Genomic DNA, 19,390 nt, shown 5'->3' with positions numbered 1-19,390 from the left:
TTCCTTTCAAACATTTCTGAAGTTTGTAAAAGAAAGCTTCAAAGAAGCAAGAACACACACATCTGAGTATTTTTTTTATTCCTCCATCTTCACAATATGGCTTTTTAAAACATGTAAATAAATAAAAAAATACATCAAGTACTGGGTATACAAAATTAAATCACTCCTGCCCTTTAACACTTTATATGCTAATGAAGGAGATAACACACATTTAAAGATTTATATAAAACTTTTGACTGAGTCCAAGTTTTACAGAACAAATCCTTTTATTAAGGTGATTTGTTCTGTGAAGTTTGGATTCAATTAAAGGGCTGCACCTAAGGCCTGAAGGCCAAAGGTTCCCTACCCCTGGGCTAGACCATGGAGGGGTGTAATAGAACTAGAAAGATAGACTGAGGATAGGCTATGAAGAGCTTTAAATGCAATTAACACAGGAATTTATAGTTGATCTAAGATTAACTGAAGTTTATTGAGCATGGGAGTGACAAGTTAGACCCACACTAAAATGACAGGCAGCCTGATGGGGGGCTGGATTGGAGTGGGGAAGAGTTGAAAGAGGCTGACCAATGAAACCAATACCTTAATAGGAAGATTTTCCTAAATTTAAGACTATTCTCTGCCACCTACACCATGGTGGCAACAAGGGATTTCCCAGATGAAAATTACCTGCCCTATTCTAGTGAAGGGAAAGAAGAGCCTGCGGTAGTCGCTGCTGGGAAAGGTAGATCTGTTTTCTATTGTGGGCACTACAGTTGCTGCCATGTTTCTTCATATTCCTCCACATTTATTTTACCTTCACATCTACCCCAGGGGAGGGAACTGTAAGTGAGGTCTTTTTTCCTTAAGTTTTGACCTGGCCGGGGGGGGGGGGGGGGGGATGGAAGGAAGGTGTGGAAAAGAAGGAATAATTAAGCTTTTTTTTTTTTGGAGTAGTTTTTATTAAAGCTGGTTCACTAGCTTCTGCTCCTTCACTCATCTTTCTAGAAGTCATAATTTTAATGTAACAAAAAGGATCTTACCATTTACCAAATCTCCCCCTCCCCCTATTAAAGTAAAGAGAATTTAAAGTTTGATGTGTTTGGGATTTGGGGGGAAGAGATTATACTTAGTAACACTGCCACCCTTTGATTTTCTATGTCTTTATTGTAAATAACATTGTAGAACTGTTTCAAATATCCTTGCTAGCAGATTTTAAACAAGTTTTTCTTTATTATCATGGTAAGACAATCTTTCTTAAACATTAAAAAAGTATTTAGAGACTACAGAGATTTATTTTGCTACTTTAGAACAGAAGGCTAATAAGTAAATTTGAGTAGACAGGACCATGCAAAAAAGATTTCACGATAAAATCAACTTTTTAAAAAACAAATCTACTTTCATCAAAATGGTAAATGTTACTTGAATCTTCTAGGAATTAAAATCACCAGGTGACAGAGAGATAACTGACAAATTTAAGTACAGGCATACCTCGGAGACACTGTGGTTTTGGTTCCAGATCATCTTCATAAAGTAAATATTGCAATAAAACAAGTCACATGAATTTTTTGGTTTCCTAGTTACACATAAGTTATAGTTACACATAAGTTATATTTACACTATATTATAGTCTATTGAGTATGCAATAGTATAATGTCTTTAAAAAAAGAACAATGGCAGTACCTTAATTAAAAAAAATACTTTATTGCTAAAAGAAATGCTAACCATCACCTGAGCCTTCAGCAAGGTGTAATCCTTTTGCTAGTGGGGAGTTTTGCCTCTATATTGATGTCTGCTTACTCATCAGGGTGGTGGCTGCTGAAAGTTGGGGTTATTATGGCAATTTCTTAAAATAAGACAATGAAGTTTGCCACATTAATTGACTCTTCCTTTCACAAAAGATTTTTCTGTAGCATGTAATGCTGTTTGATAGCATTTTACCCACAACAGAACATCTTTCAAAATTAGTCAGTCCTCTCAAACCCTGCCACAGATTTATCAACTAAATTTATATAATATTCTTCAATACCATTGTGTCTGAGGAAATAAAAGATATTCACCCAAGAAAGGGAGAGACATCAGGAAAATGGTGAGTTGGTGGAAAAGTCAGAATACACATAACATTTATTGATTAAGTTCAACTGTCTTAAATGGGTGCAGTTCGTGGTGCTCCCAAATAATTACAATAGTGATAGCAAAGATCACTATAACACATTAAAAACAATGCAATATCTGCAAAGCAACTGTTAAAAGCAAAGCACAATAAAACAAGGCATGCCTGTGTGGCAGCACAAGGACAGTAGGTTCTATCAGAACGTCTCTCAATAACTAATCTCTAGGCAAGAAGCAGTTCTTTCACAGGGACTAAAAGTATGGTAATCTAAATCATCTTTTAAGGTACAATAAATTAATTAGTAACTTGGCATGGTCAGGGAATATAGCATATGTAATATACGTGGTTATTACATCAATTTTCATAGAATGCTAGTACAAATTATAAGAGTTGTAACACAATTTGGCTAATGTGGAAATATGTTTTGCATGATTTCATGTGTATAGTCAATATTAAATTGCTTACCTTCTCAAGGAAGGGGGAGAGGAAAAAGAGAATTTGGAACAAAATTTTTAAAAAAAGAATGTTAAATTTTTTTACATGTAACTGGGAAATATTCAATGAAATAAAAACATATTTCAGAAAAGGATCTTAACACAAGCCATACTGAATATTTCCTTGTTTATTCAGAAGAATGAGAATAACAAAGCATTATTATATACTGGACAAAGGGTAGAAGTGCTAGTTAAGGCTGATCAAAATCAGCATCAAGGTAAATGTAAGGCAGCCAGTAATAGTCTTACTACTGAAAACTTTCAAATTCTGTTGATAGAGACTAGCATAATGTATTGGATATATTATGTGCTCAACAAGAATTTTTTAGGTAGATTAATTTCTAAATTCAATTTAAATAATGTTCTGTTTCTGACAAATAAAGACCGATTCCAGGCAAGTCGTTTAATTCCTCAGTGCTCAAACTGTAAACTGAAGAACAGATGTTCATCTACAAACAGAGGTAGTTTCCTCACCAGGAACTTCCTACATCTTTGAAATCAAAGGTCCCACCAGTTAAATAAATTGACTCAATATTATGTACCTTCTGCTGCTGCTATGCTTGTAACATCCAACTACACATAAAAATAAACAAGAACAGCAGCTCACATTTGTACACTATTTTAAAGCTGACAAAACTCTTTACAACAACTCTGTGAAGTAAGGTAATGAAGTATTATTGTTAAACAGGAGCAGAAAAAAGTTAACTGACATGCTCAGGGTCACTTATTATCAAAGTCAAAGTCTAGAAGCCCAGTATCCTAATTTAAACATGAATTTAAAAAAACCCCAAAAACTATGTACCAGTTAATTGGTTTACATGTGTTACATAAGTTGAGCCTCCCAACTCTGTGTACTATAGGAATTATTTCCATTTTATAGATAAGGAAACTGAAGGTAGGAAATATAAAATTACAGTTAATAAATGTCTGATGTGAAATAGAACCAAGTCTTTCTCAACTCTAAGTATGACACTCTATCTACTACACAACACTACACCAAGGATAGCCCATAAGCTAAGAATGTTATTCCCCCACTTTTAAATAACATCTTATTGTATTTAAAAATATTTGAACCATTCTTAGCTCCTAGCCATATTAAAACAGACTCTGAGGATTTGGCTTGAAGTTGTGGTTTGCTACTCTTATACACTGTTACATAAGGGAAACAAAGCAATAAAGGCTTTGACTCTCTCAGCAAGATTATTCTGACAACCAAAGGTTAGATAATGGAACAGAAAGGGTATAGAAAAGATATTAACAATATTCAGACAACTTTTGTTTAAGTAAAAAGAGGAAACAATCAGGAAGAAAAATACTATTATTTTAGACTTCATAAAGCAAGGGAGCAATTAATCTTCAAAATAATTTTCATTTAGGAAGGGAAAGAGGATTAGTACTATGGAAAGGGGATGGAGTGCCTCATTTGCAAACAACAGAGAAGGGAAGGAAAGGTAAGGTTTAAACACTTCCCCTTCCTAAGATGGTATGTAATCAGATATAGGTTATACATGTGCAATTATGTAAAACATTTCCATATTAGTCATTTTGTACAAGAAGACTGCAATAAAAGAAAAAAATGAAAAAGACAGTGAAAAACAGCATGCTTCATTCTGTAGTCAAACAATATCAGTTCTTTCTCTGGAGGCTTTGGATCATTGTACTGCTGAGAATAGATACATCATTCACAGTCCCTTCATCAAATAATATTGCTATTACTGAGTACAACATTTTCCTGATTCTGTTCACTTCACTACGCATCAGTTCGTGTAAAAACTTTCCAAGTTTTTCTGAAATCATTCTGCTTGTCATTTCTCATAGCACAATAATATTCCATTACAATCATATACCACAGCCTCTTTAGCCATTCCCCAATAGATGGGCATCCCCTCAATTTCCAATTCTTAGTCACCACAAAAAGAGCTGTAATAAATATTTTTGTACATGTGGGTCCTTTCCCCTTTTTCTGGATGTCTTTGAGATACAGACCTAGCAATGGTATTGCTGGATCAAAGGGTATGCAGTTTAAAGCCCTTGGGGCATAGTTCCAAATTGTTCTCCAGAATGGTTAGATCAGTTTACAACTCCACCAATAATGCATTAGTATCCCAGTTTTCCCACATCCCCTCCAACATCCAACATTTTCCCTTTTTGTCATATTAGCCAATATGAGAGACGTGACGTGGTACTCCAGAATTTTGTTTTGTTTTGGTTTTTTGGGGGGGAGGGTTGGGGTTTTTTTTGATAATTAATTTTTAGTTTTCAACATTCACTTCCATAAGATTTTGAGTTTTAAATTCTCTCCCCCCTCCCATTTCTTTTCTCTTCACCCAAGACGGCATACAATCTGATATAGGCTCTACATATACATTCATGTAAAGCATATTTTCCCAACAGTCATGATGTAAAGAACAATTAAAATTAATGGAACCATGAGAACGACGCAATGAAACAAAACAAGAAGGAAAAGGAGAACAAATAATACGCTTCCATCTGCATTTAGATTCCTTATTTCTTTCTCTGGGTGTAGATGGCATTTTCCATCATGAGTCTTTTGGAGTTGTCTTAGATTCTTTTTTTTGCTTTTTGGTGAGGCAATTGGGGTTAAGTGACTTGCCCAGGGTCATACAGCTAGTAAGTGTTAAGTGTCTGAGGCTGGATTTGAAGTTGTCTTAGATTCTTGCATTGCTGTGAAGAGCATCAAGAAGTCTATCAAAGTCAGTCATCCCATAATGTGGCTGTACTGTGTACAATGTTCTCCTGGTTCTGCTCATTTCACTCTGCATAAGTCCATGTAAATCTTTCCGAGTTTTTTTGAAGTCTGCCTGCTCATTATTTCTTATAGCACAATAATATTCCATTACATTCATATACCACAACTTGTTCAGCCATTCCCCAATTGATGGGCATCCCCTCAATTTCCAGTTCTTTGCCACCACAGAAAGAGCTGTTACAAATACTTTTGTACATGTGGGTCCTTTTCCCATTTTTATGATCTCTTTGGGATACAGCCCTAAAAGTGGTACTGCTGGGTCAAAGGGTCAGAGTTGTTTTGATTTTCATTTCTCTAATCAGTAGTGATTTAGAGCATTTTTTCATATGACTATAGAGAGCTTTAGTTTCTTCCTCTTGGAACTGCCTGTTCATATCCTTTGACCATTTATCAATTGGAGAATGATTTGTATTCTTATAAATTTGACCCAGTTCTGTATATATTTTAGAAATGAGGACTTTATCAGAGACGCTGGTTGCAAAAATTCTCTCCCAGTTTTCTGCTTCCCTCCTAATCTTAGATGCATTGGCTTTGTTTGTGCAAAAACTTTTTAATTTTATATAATCAAAATTATCTAGTTTATATTCTGCAATACTCTCTTTATCTTCTTTGGTCCTAAATTCTTCCGTTATCTATAAATCTAACAGATAAACCATGCTCTCTTAATTTGCTTATGGTATCACTCTTTTGTTGTAAATCATGTACCCATTTTGACTTTATCTTGGCAGATAGTGTGAGATGTTGGGTCTATATCTAGTTTCTGCCATACTGTTTTCTAGTTTTCCTGGGTATATCGTAAGGATATAGATTTGAATTGTGTCTAGGGTTGTGAGATTTTGATTATTTAAGACAAAAAGGAAATAAGGTAGACCTCATACCTGCAAAATAAAGATTACAGCTAAGAATAACACTAAAAACTACCTAATTTAACAACTATAATTTTGAAGATTAATGCAATGAATTCACCTCTAAAAATAAAATGGATAACTAAATGAATATAAAGATAAGATTGAAATTTATGTTGTCTCCAAGAAATACTTCCAAGAAAGGCATCTATAGATCAGTATAACAGGTAAGACAACACTAAGTTAAAAGCAAATAGGAAAGGGAAGGAGAGGGGAAGAGGATCACATTTGATTCTTATAGCAACTTTGTCAGGTAGGTGCAATTATTATCCTGAGGCAAACAGAGTGTAGGTGACTTGAGCTAGTAAGTATCTGAGGATGAATCTGGATTCAGGTCATCCTGATCCCAGGCCCAGTATTCTACCCATTGCTACCTGTCTGCCCTCAAGTTTGCATAGTATTCTAGCATTCAATAAGCCTAGAATAACAAAACACTCGGGGAAATGTCATTCAAAAACTGTTGGAAAAACAGAGTAACAATTGGCTTTAAAAAATTAAAAAAGGGGGTGCAGGGGGAGGTGGGAGAAGAGGGGAGGAAGGACAGAAGCAGGAAGGTAGGTGAGGGAGGGAGAGAGAATGAGAAATGCAGAGACAGCAGCAGGACCAGTGGCATTGCTCCAATAGGCTCCCCTTGCTCTAGTCTCTTGAGACTGGGAGAGACATCACACCACCTAGCCCCAGCCAAGTGGACCCCAGGCTCCCCATAGCTGTCTTGGTGATACCAGGGTGCACTGTACACACACTGATGGAGAGGACAAGAGAATAAATTAAGAACTCCAAATATAGGAGGCAAGCTTAGCAAAAAGAATGGGTACAATGTAAATGATGAGAAAGCCAAGGATAAAGACAAGAAGGCTGAAGGAGCTGGTGCAGTGGAAGAAGAAACTCCCAACGAGAATGATGAGACCCAGACAGTGGCAGAGACCACAGATGTGAAGGAGAACAACAAAGAGAAGACTGACAAAGATTCCCAAGTTACTGCTAACAAGACTGAAGATAAGGAAGCAGAGAAGAATGCAGCAGCTGGCAAAGAAAAGGCTCCAAAACCAGAGCCTGAGAAACTAGAGGCTGTCCCTGATAGTAGAGAAGCAGCAGAAAGATACCAAACTGGAACAGGCTCCTGCCTCTACCCCAGCAGTAGTAATGCTTCTAAGACTTTAGCACCTAGCACTGAGGCAAAGGTCTCCCAGTCCTCAGAAACCACAGCAACTAGTAAAGTAGATGACAAGAGCAAAGAGGAAGGGGAAGCAAAAGACTGAGGCTTCCGTAGCTCCCATCGCCCAAGAAACTAAAAATTGACTCCAGGTTCACACTCTAAACCTAGCAGCAGCAAAGCTGTGTCTTCTTCCAAAGAGACTCTAACAGCCAACAGGAAGCCCTAGCTATGTACCTTAAGGCCCAGGAACCTGCAGTCCCAACAGAAGAGGTTAAACCTTCTGAGGCTCAGACCACTAATTCAGATCAAACAGCAGTGGTGAAAGAGTAACATAGGCAGCCTATTAAAAAAAATAATGATGATAATAATCACTTAAAAACAACTGACTCTCTCTCCCTCCTCCTCAGCTACACTAATTTGTTTGAAATCTGAAATAACGCTATGTATTGTGCCCCCAAAAAAGGACATCCCATCAAGGGAGAGGGGTAGAGAGTAAGGGAGAAAATCCAAATAGTATTTTTGTGGGGAAATATCTAATACACACACCTTCAGTCAACTTTATAAATAAGTCCTGGATTTTAAAGATGGATATCTAAAAGTACAATACATCTTTTGTACCTGAACTGCTGTTAGATGTACTCCACTGATACATCAAAATATCTTTTCTTCAGTAACAGGGTTTAGGAGTGATGTGTTTGATTCCACCCACAGGGCCTGTGCCAAGGCAATCAGATCTTTATTAAAGCAGTATTTTCTGTTGTTGTTGTTTTTTAATGTACAGCTTTTCTTATTCTGATATTTTTTTAATGCTGCGGATGAATGACAACTTTCAGACAGTACCCAGTTAGCTGTCCACATTTTTTCTCAATGCCAATCCTCCATTCTTCCTCTCCAGATATTCTTGGGACTAACAAACATTCTCTTCCTACTTAGACTACCTAGATTTTTCATGATGAGTTAATGCATGCCGGTGGTTGGGTGTATATGTAGTTGTTTATTAGTCAGTGGAAATGAAAAAAAAATCTGGTTTTTGTTGAAACTCCAGTTTCTCTTCCAATCTGTGTCTAGACACCAATACACAACTCACTGGAAAACAAAGCAAAACAAAAACCACCAACCAAAAAAATAAGAAGTACAATGGATGCACTGAGATTATGTGTAATTGTATAAATGGTGTAACAGTAATAAAGGTAATTAATTTTTAAAAAATGAAAAAAGGGAAAAACAAAAACCTCATACTCTATACTGCAATAAATGCCAAGTGGAACAATAGCATAAATATATTAAATTTTATTTTAAAAGGGCAATGGCCTATTTTATTTTTCCCAACTTCTTTATAAGCTGTGACTCAGAGAAAAATAATGAGATTAAAAACAGATAAATATTATTACTGGAAAAGGAAAAAGTTTCTACCAATAAAAAGTAGTGTATCAAAAAAAAAAAGAACGAAAGAAAGATACAAAATGGGAGGAATATTATTGCATCAAATGCTTCTGATAAAAGAATGACATCTAAAAATTATAAGGGACAAATTTATCAAAGTAACAACCATTCTACAACTAAAGGGTAAAAGTATATGAAAGACAGTACTTGAAACATGAAACATCAATCTTCATATTAAAAAAAATGTTCAAAATCTTTAATAATCAGAAGAGGCAAATTAAAACAAATCAGATTTCAGCTGATCCATATCAAACTGGTAAAGATAATTCCAGATAACGAAATTCAGTGCCGGGGGACAGAGGGAGAAAGAAAAATAAAAGTTTATAGCAGAGAACAAAAAAAAAAAAACCTTGAAGAAAGCAAAGAAAAGCTAGGTATCTTTGAAAACAATGTGTAATATTTGTTACAGAGGTTTTCTTGAAATGGAAATTTATGTTTTATATTGAATCCTCTCATGTTCTCTCTTTTTTTTTTTTTACTTTTTGACGAGGCAATTGGGGTTAAGTGACTTGCCCAGGGTCACAGAGCTAGTAAGTATCATGTGTCTGAGGCAGGATTTGAACTCAGGTCCTCCTGACTCCAGGGCCAGAGCTCTATCTACTGCGCCACCTGGAAATGTTCTTTTTTTTTCTTTTCTCATTTCATATTCACGTTTAAAATGAATAATAAATTTATACACACACACACACAAACAAACAAAATTCAGTGCTAGCATACACACTTCTACTGCTATTAAGTTTATGAGCTGACCTAACCTTTTTGGAAAGTAATACATAATTCTACAATAAGAGTTACAAATATATGTGTATCCCTGGATCTAGTGGTCTATTACTGGTACTATCCTGCTAAGGTAGTTATTGACAGGGGGAAAAAATACATGTATGAAATATTACCAGCAGCACTATTTAAAATAGAAAAAAACAGAAATAAATAATTTAATATTGGGCAAAGCAAGATATATAATGTAATGGATTACTCTATCGTAAGAAACAATGATTATGAATAGTTCAAGGGAATATCAGACAACTCATATCAAATGATGTAGAATGAAGAAGGTAGAAAATAAAGATCATAATCACTAACTATAACTATGTAGTTAACAATAGCAACAAACTAATGGTATACATACAGTAAAAGGTTCTTTTTAAAGAGTCAAGAAAACAAGGATGATAGGCTACTAAAGCTACTACTTAAAGGCAATAATACACCCTTTAAGACGAAATTAAGAATTAGTAAATAAAGTTACAGAAACAATCATTTAAGATCTCTTGGGTTTTTTGTTTGTTTTACCTTATATGCACAGTTTCCTCATTTCTTTTTTATATCCTTGTTTATTATTTTATTATCTATGCTTGTCAAGAGAAGTCAAAATAAAATTTATACTTAAAAGACATGACATACAAGCGCTCAAATCTTTTGCTGTGATTATGAGTTGCAAAAGCACCAGACATAGCTCCTAATAGCATCAGAAGTAAAAAGTCAAATATCACTATGTTCTTTGGTTAGTAAAAATTCAACAACTGTTCGATATTTAGGATAGTGTCCTGAAATGAAATCATAGGCAAAAAGAAATTGTACAAAATGCAACTACTAAAAAGGATATAATTTTAATAATGTTGAAAAGCCATTACAAAAATCCTAATAGTCCTAGATTGGCATGGTAATCTATATAAATATACATTTTAAATGTACATTTTTATTTAAAGTTAACTATATAACTTTACCTCTTGTTTAAGAAGTCAGACCTTTAAAGGAGGTGGTGGTAGAAGAAAGCAGCAGATTTCAAGTGTGGAATACATTTGTTGAACTTTAAAATAGTCTCTCAGTCTGTGAAAAAATGAAAATAAAAAAAGACACAAAAAGTTAAGAAACATTCTTAGGAAAGTTATAACAAGAAGAAGGAGATGAAAGAAAAGCTTTGACAGGACAGAAAGCAATCTAATTTCACTTTTGGTAAAGAACACCAAAGATACAAATCTTTAACAAAGAACACATAATGCACCTAAGCAACTGAACTACTAGTTAGGAGACCTGGGTGTTTTAATTCCAGATCTGGTTAGCTGTACTATGTAACTTTGGGCAAATCACTTAAATACCCCTGAAACCTCTGAATTTAGGTTCTTTCTAATTCACATTTTATTATTCTACTTTTGAAGAAAAATGCTATACGTAGTGTTAACACCAACAATGTGAATACACAGCATAATTAGCATGACTGAAACAAAGGACTGCAAAGTTCTGAAAATTTCAGTAGTTAGTTGTCATAAAACAGAAAGTTATCACTTTTCAGTGCATAGCTAGGTCCTGATTTATGCAAATAATGAATCTGGTGAAATGCTCATGCTATTTGAATTGCACTGCATATTTCCATAGGGCTAGAACAAATTATCATATTTTACATAATTGTAACTTTGAATAGTGTGACATACAACCACTTACAGGATTCATTATTTGAATTAAATGCAACCTAGCTGTAATATATAATAAAATAAAAACGAGGACTCAAATTGGCAGAACAAAAACAAATGTAAAATTTAAATTAGCAGTCCGATTTATGTATGTGTTTAAAGTGTTTAAAGTTTAGGTAAACTTCAATAGATCAAAAAACTAATGTAATCATTGTCTTAGAAATGTGTCCCAATTTCATGAGTTGTCATGTAATATCTGATTTCTGACTGAGAAATTATACTGCAGATTCTTTAACAATTTAGTTTTTTGATCTTCCCAGTAATCTATACATAGCATATTAATACAATGTTAAAATTTTTTACAAGTATTTATCTACTCTTATGTTTAATACATGCTTATTATTCAGTATGTTTTAAACATTTACATAAACAAATTATTAACATTTAGCAAGTGGTGTGCCTGATCCTGAGAAAGATAAAAGGTTTAGCTAAATCAAGAGGTACTTGTTATTGCACTTCTGTAACGATATGACACCTAAATAAAAGGTTAAGTGTACCGGGGAAAACAAGTAACATGCAATGTGAGTTTAGGGAATACAGGGAAGTTTAAGTCAGTCATTAATGAGTAGGAAGAAAGGAGAAAGCTTTCTAGAGCAAGTTCACTGGATTTCAATCAATCAATCAATCCTTATTAAGAAGCTACTACACGTCAAAGACAGTGATAGCATCTGGGGATTAAAAAAAAAGGCAAAAGACAGTCCCTGCCCTCAAGGAACTTAATCTAATGAGATAATATGCAAATAAATATATACATAGCAAGCTATATATAGAATAAATAGGAAGTAATTAACGGAGGGAAGGCACTGGAATTGAGAACGCTTCTGTAGAAGACAGGATTTTAGCTGGAACTTAAAGGAAACCAAAATAAACAGTAGTCAGAGCAGAAAAGGAAGAGCATTCTAGGGATGAGGGTGATTTGGGCTTTAGAGAGAAGGTGAGTATTCAAAAGCCATCAAAGACCGAAACAAAGTCAAAAATAGGTTATACATCATGACCAAAGACATGGAGGCATGAGAGTTTAAGATGCTATGAGCAGTTCAGTTCAGCTGCAATATAGAGTATATGAAGAACAGTATAAAGTAAGACTGGAGTCAGAGTATAAAGGGTTTTGACTCCTGAATGTTTAACTATGGAGTCTATAAAGAGACTAGAATCAGTACATCCAAATTTTCCTTTCACACTTTTCTTTACTTTCTGCAACTTCATTATTCAAATGAAATTTGCTCTTTACAAAGTTACCAAAGATTTGTTCTCAAAGAGGACCATGACATCAGGGAGGTGATGCTATGGCATGCAGGTGAATTGGATTTACGTGAAGGAAGGCTGACAAACGTCACAAGCCTCACTTTCTCCTTCAGAGCTATCTGGGTCCAGTGGCAAAATATAGATCAAGATAATAACAGATGGCCCTGGATGGAATAGGAGACCTTGGCCTTTTTAATAAGGTCTTCAACAGGTCTCAGTTTGACTGAGGCAATGCCTATTGAGTGATTAAGGCTAGGTAAGAAATGAGGCAGAGAATAAAGTGGGGCTTGACCTTTCCTAATTTCAAACTGAACGGCCTCTTCTGAATCCTCATTCTTCTTGACCTGGATGCTTTATTTTGACACTTTAGATCACTCTGTCCTAATAGAGAGATTGGGACACTACTGGTTTTCCTTCTACTTACTCAACCACTTTTTCTCAGTCTTCTTTGCTGATTCATCATATATGCCACTAACTGTATGTGTGTATTCCAAAGTTCTGGCCTTGAATGATTTCTCTTCTCTCTAAATTATCTCACTCAATTACTATTTCTACGAAGATGAATCTCAGATCTGTATATCTAGTCAGTCCTAGTCTGCTTGCAAGACTCCAATCCTGCACATTACCAAATGCCTGTTGGACATTTCAAACTGGAGGCAGCTCAAACTCAACATGTTCAAAGCAGAACTCATTTTCTCCCTTGTCTTGCCCTCAAATCTACCTCTGTTCCAAAATTTCCTTATTAGAGTAAAAGGCAAGCACCACCATCTTTCCAATTACCCAGGTTATCAACTTTTCACTCTGCCTCGGCCTACATATCAAATCAGATGCCTAATTGAAATAAGAATAATATATAAATGTAAGTTCATTCCTATCCAGTGGTCTAGGACTAGCAAGTAGGCCTCATGACCAATACTTAAACCCATTCTGAGTCCCTACATATGGCTAGATACCAGATGTACTACACATTTTGTCCTTGGTTTTGCTTCCTAAGATGAACTGCCCACTCTCCCAGTAACCAAACATGCTGGGATAACGAAGATGTGTTTCATACGTGATCATGCCTTATAACTGGCTCAGTGCCTTCTTTGTTTGAAGTAGAATTTAAAGCAGGGCTCTTCCATTCAGACTTTGGAGTCTCACCCGTGGAATAGACACACTACCTGGGGCATTTTCCCAATCGAGACTCTAGAGCCTGAACCAGGACTCCCCAGCTGCATGATCCAGATGCTGGTGCTCTCCCAATTTGGTCATATATGTATATAAACTTTCATCTATACTTATAAGCAATAAAATATATTATTTGTTGTATAAGTGTGCATCATTGTAAGTGTGAACTGAACCGAAAGTAAATTCAGCCGAGGCACACTGAATTGGCAACACACCAATGTCAGGTTCCATATTCTTCTTCCATAACTATGTCTTTGCCCTCTAGAATCATTCCTCACTTCCACCTCTTGGAATTCCTGGTTTCCCTCAAGACTCAGATCAATCACTACATTCTTCATGAACCCTTTCTTGGTTCCTGTAGCTGCCAGTACCTCTATCAAAACTAGCTTTTTCACTATTTTACACACACACACACACACACACACACCACACACACACACACACACACACCCGTGACTGGGATCTGGACTGGAAGAAGAGAAGAACAGGGGAGCAGAAGATGACTGCGACAAGCACAGAGCATTGGTTCTGAACAAACTTACCTCCTATGACAATTTTCCCTATACAGAAGAAAAAGAAAACAAGAAAAAGTTTTACGGATATAGGAAAACAAAGAAATCAGGTGGCACAGTGGATAGAAGAGACTTGAACTAAAATCTTGTGAGACACTTACTAGCTGTGTGAACCTGCGTAAATTACTTAATCTGTCTTCCTCAGTTTCCTAGTCTGTAAAATGGGGATAAGAGCACCTACCTCCTGGAGTGGTTGTGAGGATAAAACAAGACATTTATAAAGAGCTTTGCAAACCTTAAAGCATATATGAACAGTAGATATTGTTATTGACACAAATGACAATCATAACTATGAATGGAATGAACACACTCATAAAATATAAGAGGACAGCAAAATAAATTAAAAAGCATAACAACGTAATTTACATGAAATATACCTGAAACAAAGATTCAGAGTTAAAACAGAGGGCTGAAGCAAAAGCTCTCTTGTTTGAACTAACCCCAAAAAACAAAGGTAGCAGTCATATTCTAAGACAAGGCACCAGCAAAAAAAGGCTCAATTCCAAATTAGACTCCCAGGTCACGTGACCAAAAAGACAGGGGACAGAGCATTTTCTCTGATCTTCACAACCTCTCCAAAACAGGCATTAGGCACCAGATAAATCAATTTCAGCTATCTTCATGGAAGAACCCAAACAAGATAAAAACAATGAATTAACAGTAGAGAAGGCCATAACAATCATAACAAGCTCTCACTTAGCAACCCCTTCCCCCACTGTCCACCACAGCACTAACAGCAAGCATGCACAAGCCAAACCACTTGCTTACAACAGAATCAATCTCACACCTTGACCCCTACCCCTACTTCTTTGCAGTGCACTGGAGAGCTCAACTCCAAACAGCAGAAATGTGCTCAGTTTACAAAAGCTTTGGATTTTATTTGACTACTTAGCTTAGAAGAAAAAAAGAAAGGAAGGAATAAATAACTAGATAACAACAAGAAATAAGGAACCAATGAACAAAATTCCAAAATCTGAGAATGGAGTAACAAATGGGGGTGGAGTTAGTGGGGCTGACAGTGAGGAGGACAACTACAGGGTAAAGGGTTGATTTTAAAAAGATTAAAACAAAAGATTAAGATAACTAAAGAAATATGCTTGCAGTATTAGGAGGGAGAGAATCCTAATTTGGGAAAAAAACCAAACAAACAATGAGTAATAAGAGAGAAATGGAGGAAAATATAAACCTAACTCTCACAACTTTAAATGTGAATGGATTAAAAAATCCAACAAAATGAAAAAGAATAATAGCCATATCCTAAATGGGACTGCAAAAAAATACATATATATTTCTCAGCACCACATGAACTTTTACAAAAAATGACCCTGTATTAGGGCACAGGGATATTGAAAACAAATGTTAAAAAGCAGAAATAGTAAATTTATCCTTTACAGGCTACAATGCAATAAAAATAGTAACTGGTACAAGATTACAAACAAAAGACACAAATCCAAATTATTAATTAACAACGAAATCTTAACAATGAATAGGCTAAAGAATAAATCATAGAAACAATTATCTGAAAGAAAATAATAATGAAACACGGCAAAATTTCTGGGTTGCAACTAAAGCAGTCCTCAGAAGAAAAATCATATCCCTACAAATAAAACAGAAAAAGAGAGGATTAATGGACTGAATATGCATTTAAGAAAATTAGAGGCAACAAATAAAGCAAGCCTAAGATAAGCACAAAAGGGGAGATACTAAAATTCTGAGGAGAAATAGATAAAATCTGTGTTTTTAAAAAGACTAATAAAATCGATAAACTTTTAGACAATCTGCCTAAAAACAGGGCAAATAATCAAATGAGCAAAACAGCAAATGAACAAGGTGAAATCAAAACAAAACCAGAAGAACTAAAAAGAACAATCAGAATCTATTATGCAGTTATATGCTAAGGAAACTGAGAACACAAACTAGGATATTTCAAAAACATAAAACACCCAAATTAATAGAAGACCAAAGCTCTTAAGACAACTCAATCTCAGAAAAAGAAATAAATCTAACTGTAAAACAAAACAACAAAAAAAAAAACCCTACCTAATTAGGGGAGGGGAATTTCTGGTCCTGATGGCTTCACCAGAGAGAATTCTATCAAACTTTTAAAGGACAATTAGTACTGAGAGCTCACAAATTAGTCTTTAAAATTGTATCCTACTAGAATTCTATTATAAATACAGTCCTAATATCTAAACCAGGGAAAGATGAAACACAGAACTATAAGCTCAACATCATCAGGAATACTGATTTTCAAAAATCCTGTCAAACCATCTACAGCAATTTATCCAAGAAATTATTCATTATGATCAAGTTGGATTTAAACCAGGGATGCAACTGGTCCAAAATTAGGAAAACAATAAGTAGTTATATTAAAGATGAAAACATCCAAAACCACATCTGTCAAAAAAGTCTTTGATAAAGTACAACACTCGTTTATGCTAAAGACACTTCAAGGTATAGGCACAGAGGGACTATTTTTAAAAATATAAAGAACATCTATCTAAAACCAAAAGCAAGCATCATATGCAATGAGGATTTAAGGCTTTTTCCCATCAGGGAATAAACCAAAGATACCCACTCTCTCTGCCATTATTTGAAAGTTTTAGAAATGCTAGAAACAGCAATAAGAGAAAGCAACGGCATAAATAATGATAGGTAAAGAGGAAATAAACTTATTCCTATTTGCTGGGTGATATGGTTTACTTAGAAAATTCTAGGAAATCAGCAAAGATATTAATCAAGACAATAGCTTCAACAAAGTTGCAGACTACAAAATAAACCCTCAAAAAGAAACCGCATTTCTATATAATAATAACATCTAAGAAGCAATAGTAGGAAAGGAAATTCCATTCCAAAAAACTACAAAATACATACTGCATGAAAGACTTATATAGATCCAATTACAAAGTGCTCCTTAAAGCAACAAAGAGCAAGTTAAATGGAGAAATATTCAGTGCTCTGGTCTGGGCCATGCATATTTGATAAAAATGTCAATACTCCTAAAGTTAATTTACATTTGTAATACTATACCAAGTGAATTATCTACTCAAACGGCAAGAGGAGTACAGATGCAGGAGGCCATGAAGGCAGGGAATGGAGCGAGGTATACAGCAATAGAGAATAAAAGAGGAGAGAGAGAAGGCACACAGAGTTACTTATATAACCACAAACTGAAGTTGGACTTAACAGCAGGCAGAGTAGTGCTTGAGGGGAAAAGGCAGGAATTTGGGGTCCCATTTTTATTGGTTTTATCCATGCCACTTTTGGCTGAGTTCATTAACATATCAATATGACCTCAAAGTTATCAGCAACACTTACAGTTAGGTAACATAACATTTTGCTGGTTGTGTTTTGCTGGTCTTAGCTCCTGGGGTCAGGAGTTTATCTAAAGTTTACAAAGGGCAATGCGTAGCACCTAGGCGTCAGTAAATTAGGGCCTAGCTGGCTTCCCCTAATTTAGCACATAATCTCATGACATGTATGGCCTTAGTTAATTTATGAGGCAGTTGCCCATGGCTCCTATATGCCCCTAATTTATGAGACAGTTTGCAAATAATTGCTATGCTCCCTTAATTTATGGAACAGTACATAAGTGACTTTTCTATGCTTTCCTTTGCCATCTTAATTCTTACTACTGCTACCTTATGGCAGCTTTTTTTTTTTAAGGCAACTGGGGTTAAGTGACTTGCCCAGGGTCACACAGCAGTACGTGTCAAGTGTTTGGTCTGAGGCTGGATCTGAACTCAGGGGTCCTCCTGACTTCCAGGACGATGCTCTATCCACCGCACCACCTAGCTCCTCCCCTCCCACCTCCCCATGCTAGCTCTTTATAAACTTACTACACAATTAGGGCAGGGGTGAGGGGGAGAGTAAAGAAGAGTAGAAATAGATACAATTCCAACACAAACTCTCTGCAATCTCTAATACCATCAATCCCCTCCCTTGATATTTTTTTCTGTAGGTTTTCATCTGGGTTCTTCTCCTACCAGTCTGACCACCCCTACTCAGTCTTTTCTGCTAGATCTTCATGCAGGTCACACTCCCTAATGATGGTATCCCCCAAGGCTCTGTTCTGGGCCCTCTTTTCTTTATATACTATTTCACCTCATGATCTCATCAGCTTGATGTATTCGATTTTCATTTCTATGCTGAGGATTCTCAGACCTACTTATCCAGTATTAACATTTATACTAATATACAAACTCATATCTCCCTACTGGGTATTTTGAACTGGATGTCTACTAGATATCTTAAATTCCTCATGTCCAAACTGAACTTACTAGAGCTTTTCTCCCAAGTCAGAGCTCTAAAATCTTTCAAAAGAGCTATACCAATGGACAGCTCCCCCAGCAGCTCTTCTAATATTTTCTGACAGGTGTAAGGTTGAAACTTGAAGTTCTCTTAATTTACATTTCTCTAATTATAGTAATTTGGTACATTTTTTCATATGGTTATTGATAGCTTGGATTTCTTCCTTTGAAATCTGTCTGTTTGGAGGGTGGGGCCAAGATGGCAGAGTGAAAACACTGACTTGCTTGAGCTCTCCCCCAAACCCCTCCAAATACTCATAAAAAATGGCTCTAAACAAACTCTGAAGGAGCAGAACCCACAAAAAGACAGAGTGAAACAAATTTCCTGCCCAAGACAACCTGGATGATTGATCAGAAAGGTGTATCGCGCCAGGCTGGCAGCGCAGTGTGGGTGCGCAGGCCACAGCAAACCTGGAGCAGGCCTCAGAGGACTGAATCACTGGCAGCTGTGGAGGTTTCCAGACTCCTCAATCCACCAATGCCAAAGACAATTTAGAAGGTCAGTGGAAAAAGTCTGTTTCTGTCGGTGCTGAGAAAGGAAGGTGGGGTCTCAGCTCCATTCCCCTAGAGCGTGGCGGGGGGGGGGGGGGGGTCCAGCCCGCTGCTTCCCGAGCTTCCAGCCCACAGACTGAGGGGGAATCCAGTGGCTGATCAGAGAGGGATTGCAGGGATCTCTTTGCCAGTGCTGAGGCAGGAATTTCTTGCTTTGCCCACATTTGGATCTGGGCCACAGTTCTGGGCGGCGGTGCTGGGGTGAGGAGGAGCGCT

The 19,390-nt window shown here is 36.2% G+C and overlaps 1 protein-coding gene and 1 pseudogene across 1 annotated transcript in view; one reads left to right on the top strand and one right to left on the bottom strand.

Moving 5' to 3' along the window:
* HYCC2 (hyccin PI4KA lipid kinase complex subunit 2) overlaps positions 1–19,390 on the bottom strand; it is a 96,485-nt gene that overhangs the window by 51,259 nt on the left and 25,836 nt on the right. Inside the window, 1 exon segment of the mRNA XM_020970952.2 lies at positions 10,582–10,684. The gene's annotated coding sequence lies outside the window, so the exon portion shown is untranslated.
* Positions 631–7,744, top strand: LOC110195360 (brain acid soluble protein 1 homolog; annotated as a pseudogene).

This window comes from Phascolarctos cinereus, unplaced genomic scaffold, assembly GCF_003287225.1.
Source record: "Phascolarctos cinereus isolate Bilbo 61053 unplaced genomic scaffold, phaCin_HiC Scaffold_7;HRSCAF=346, whole genome shotgun sequence".
Taxonomy (NCBI): domain Eukaryota; kingdom Metazoa; phylum Chordata; class Mammalia; order Diprotodontia; family Phascolarctidae; genus Phascolarctos; species Phascolarctos cinereus.
Note: the sequence above shows the minus strand (reverse complement) of the source record. Positions and strands in the feature narration are given on the sequence as shown.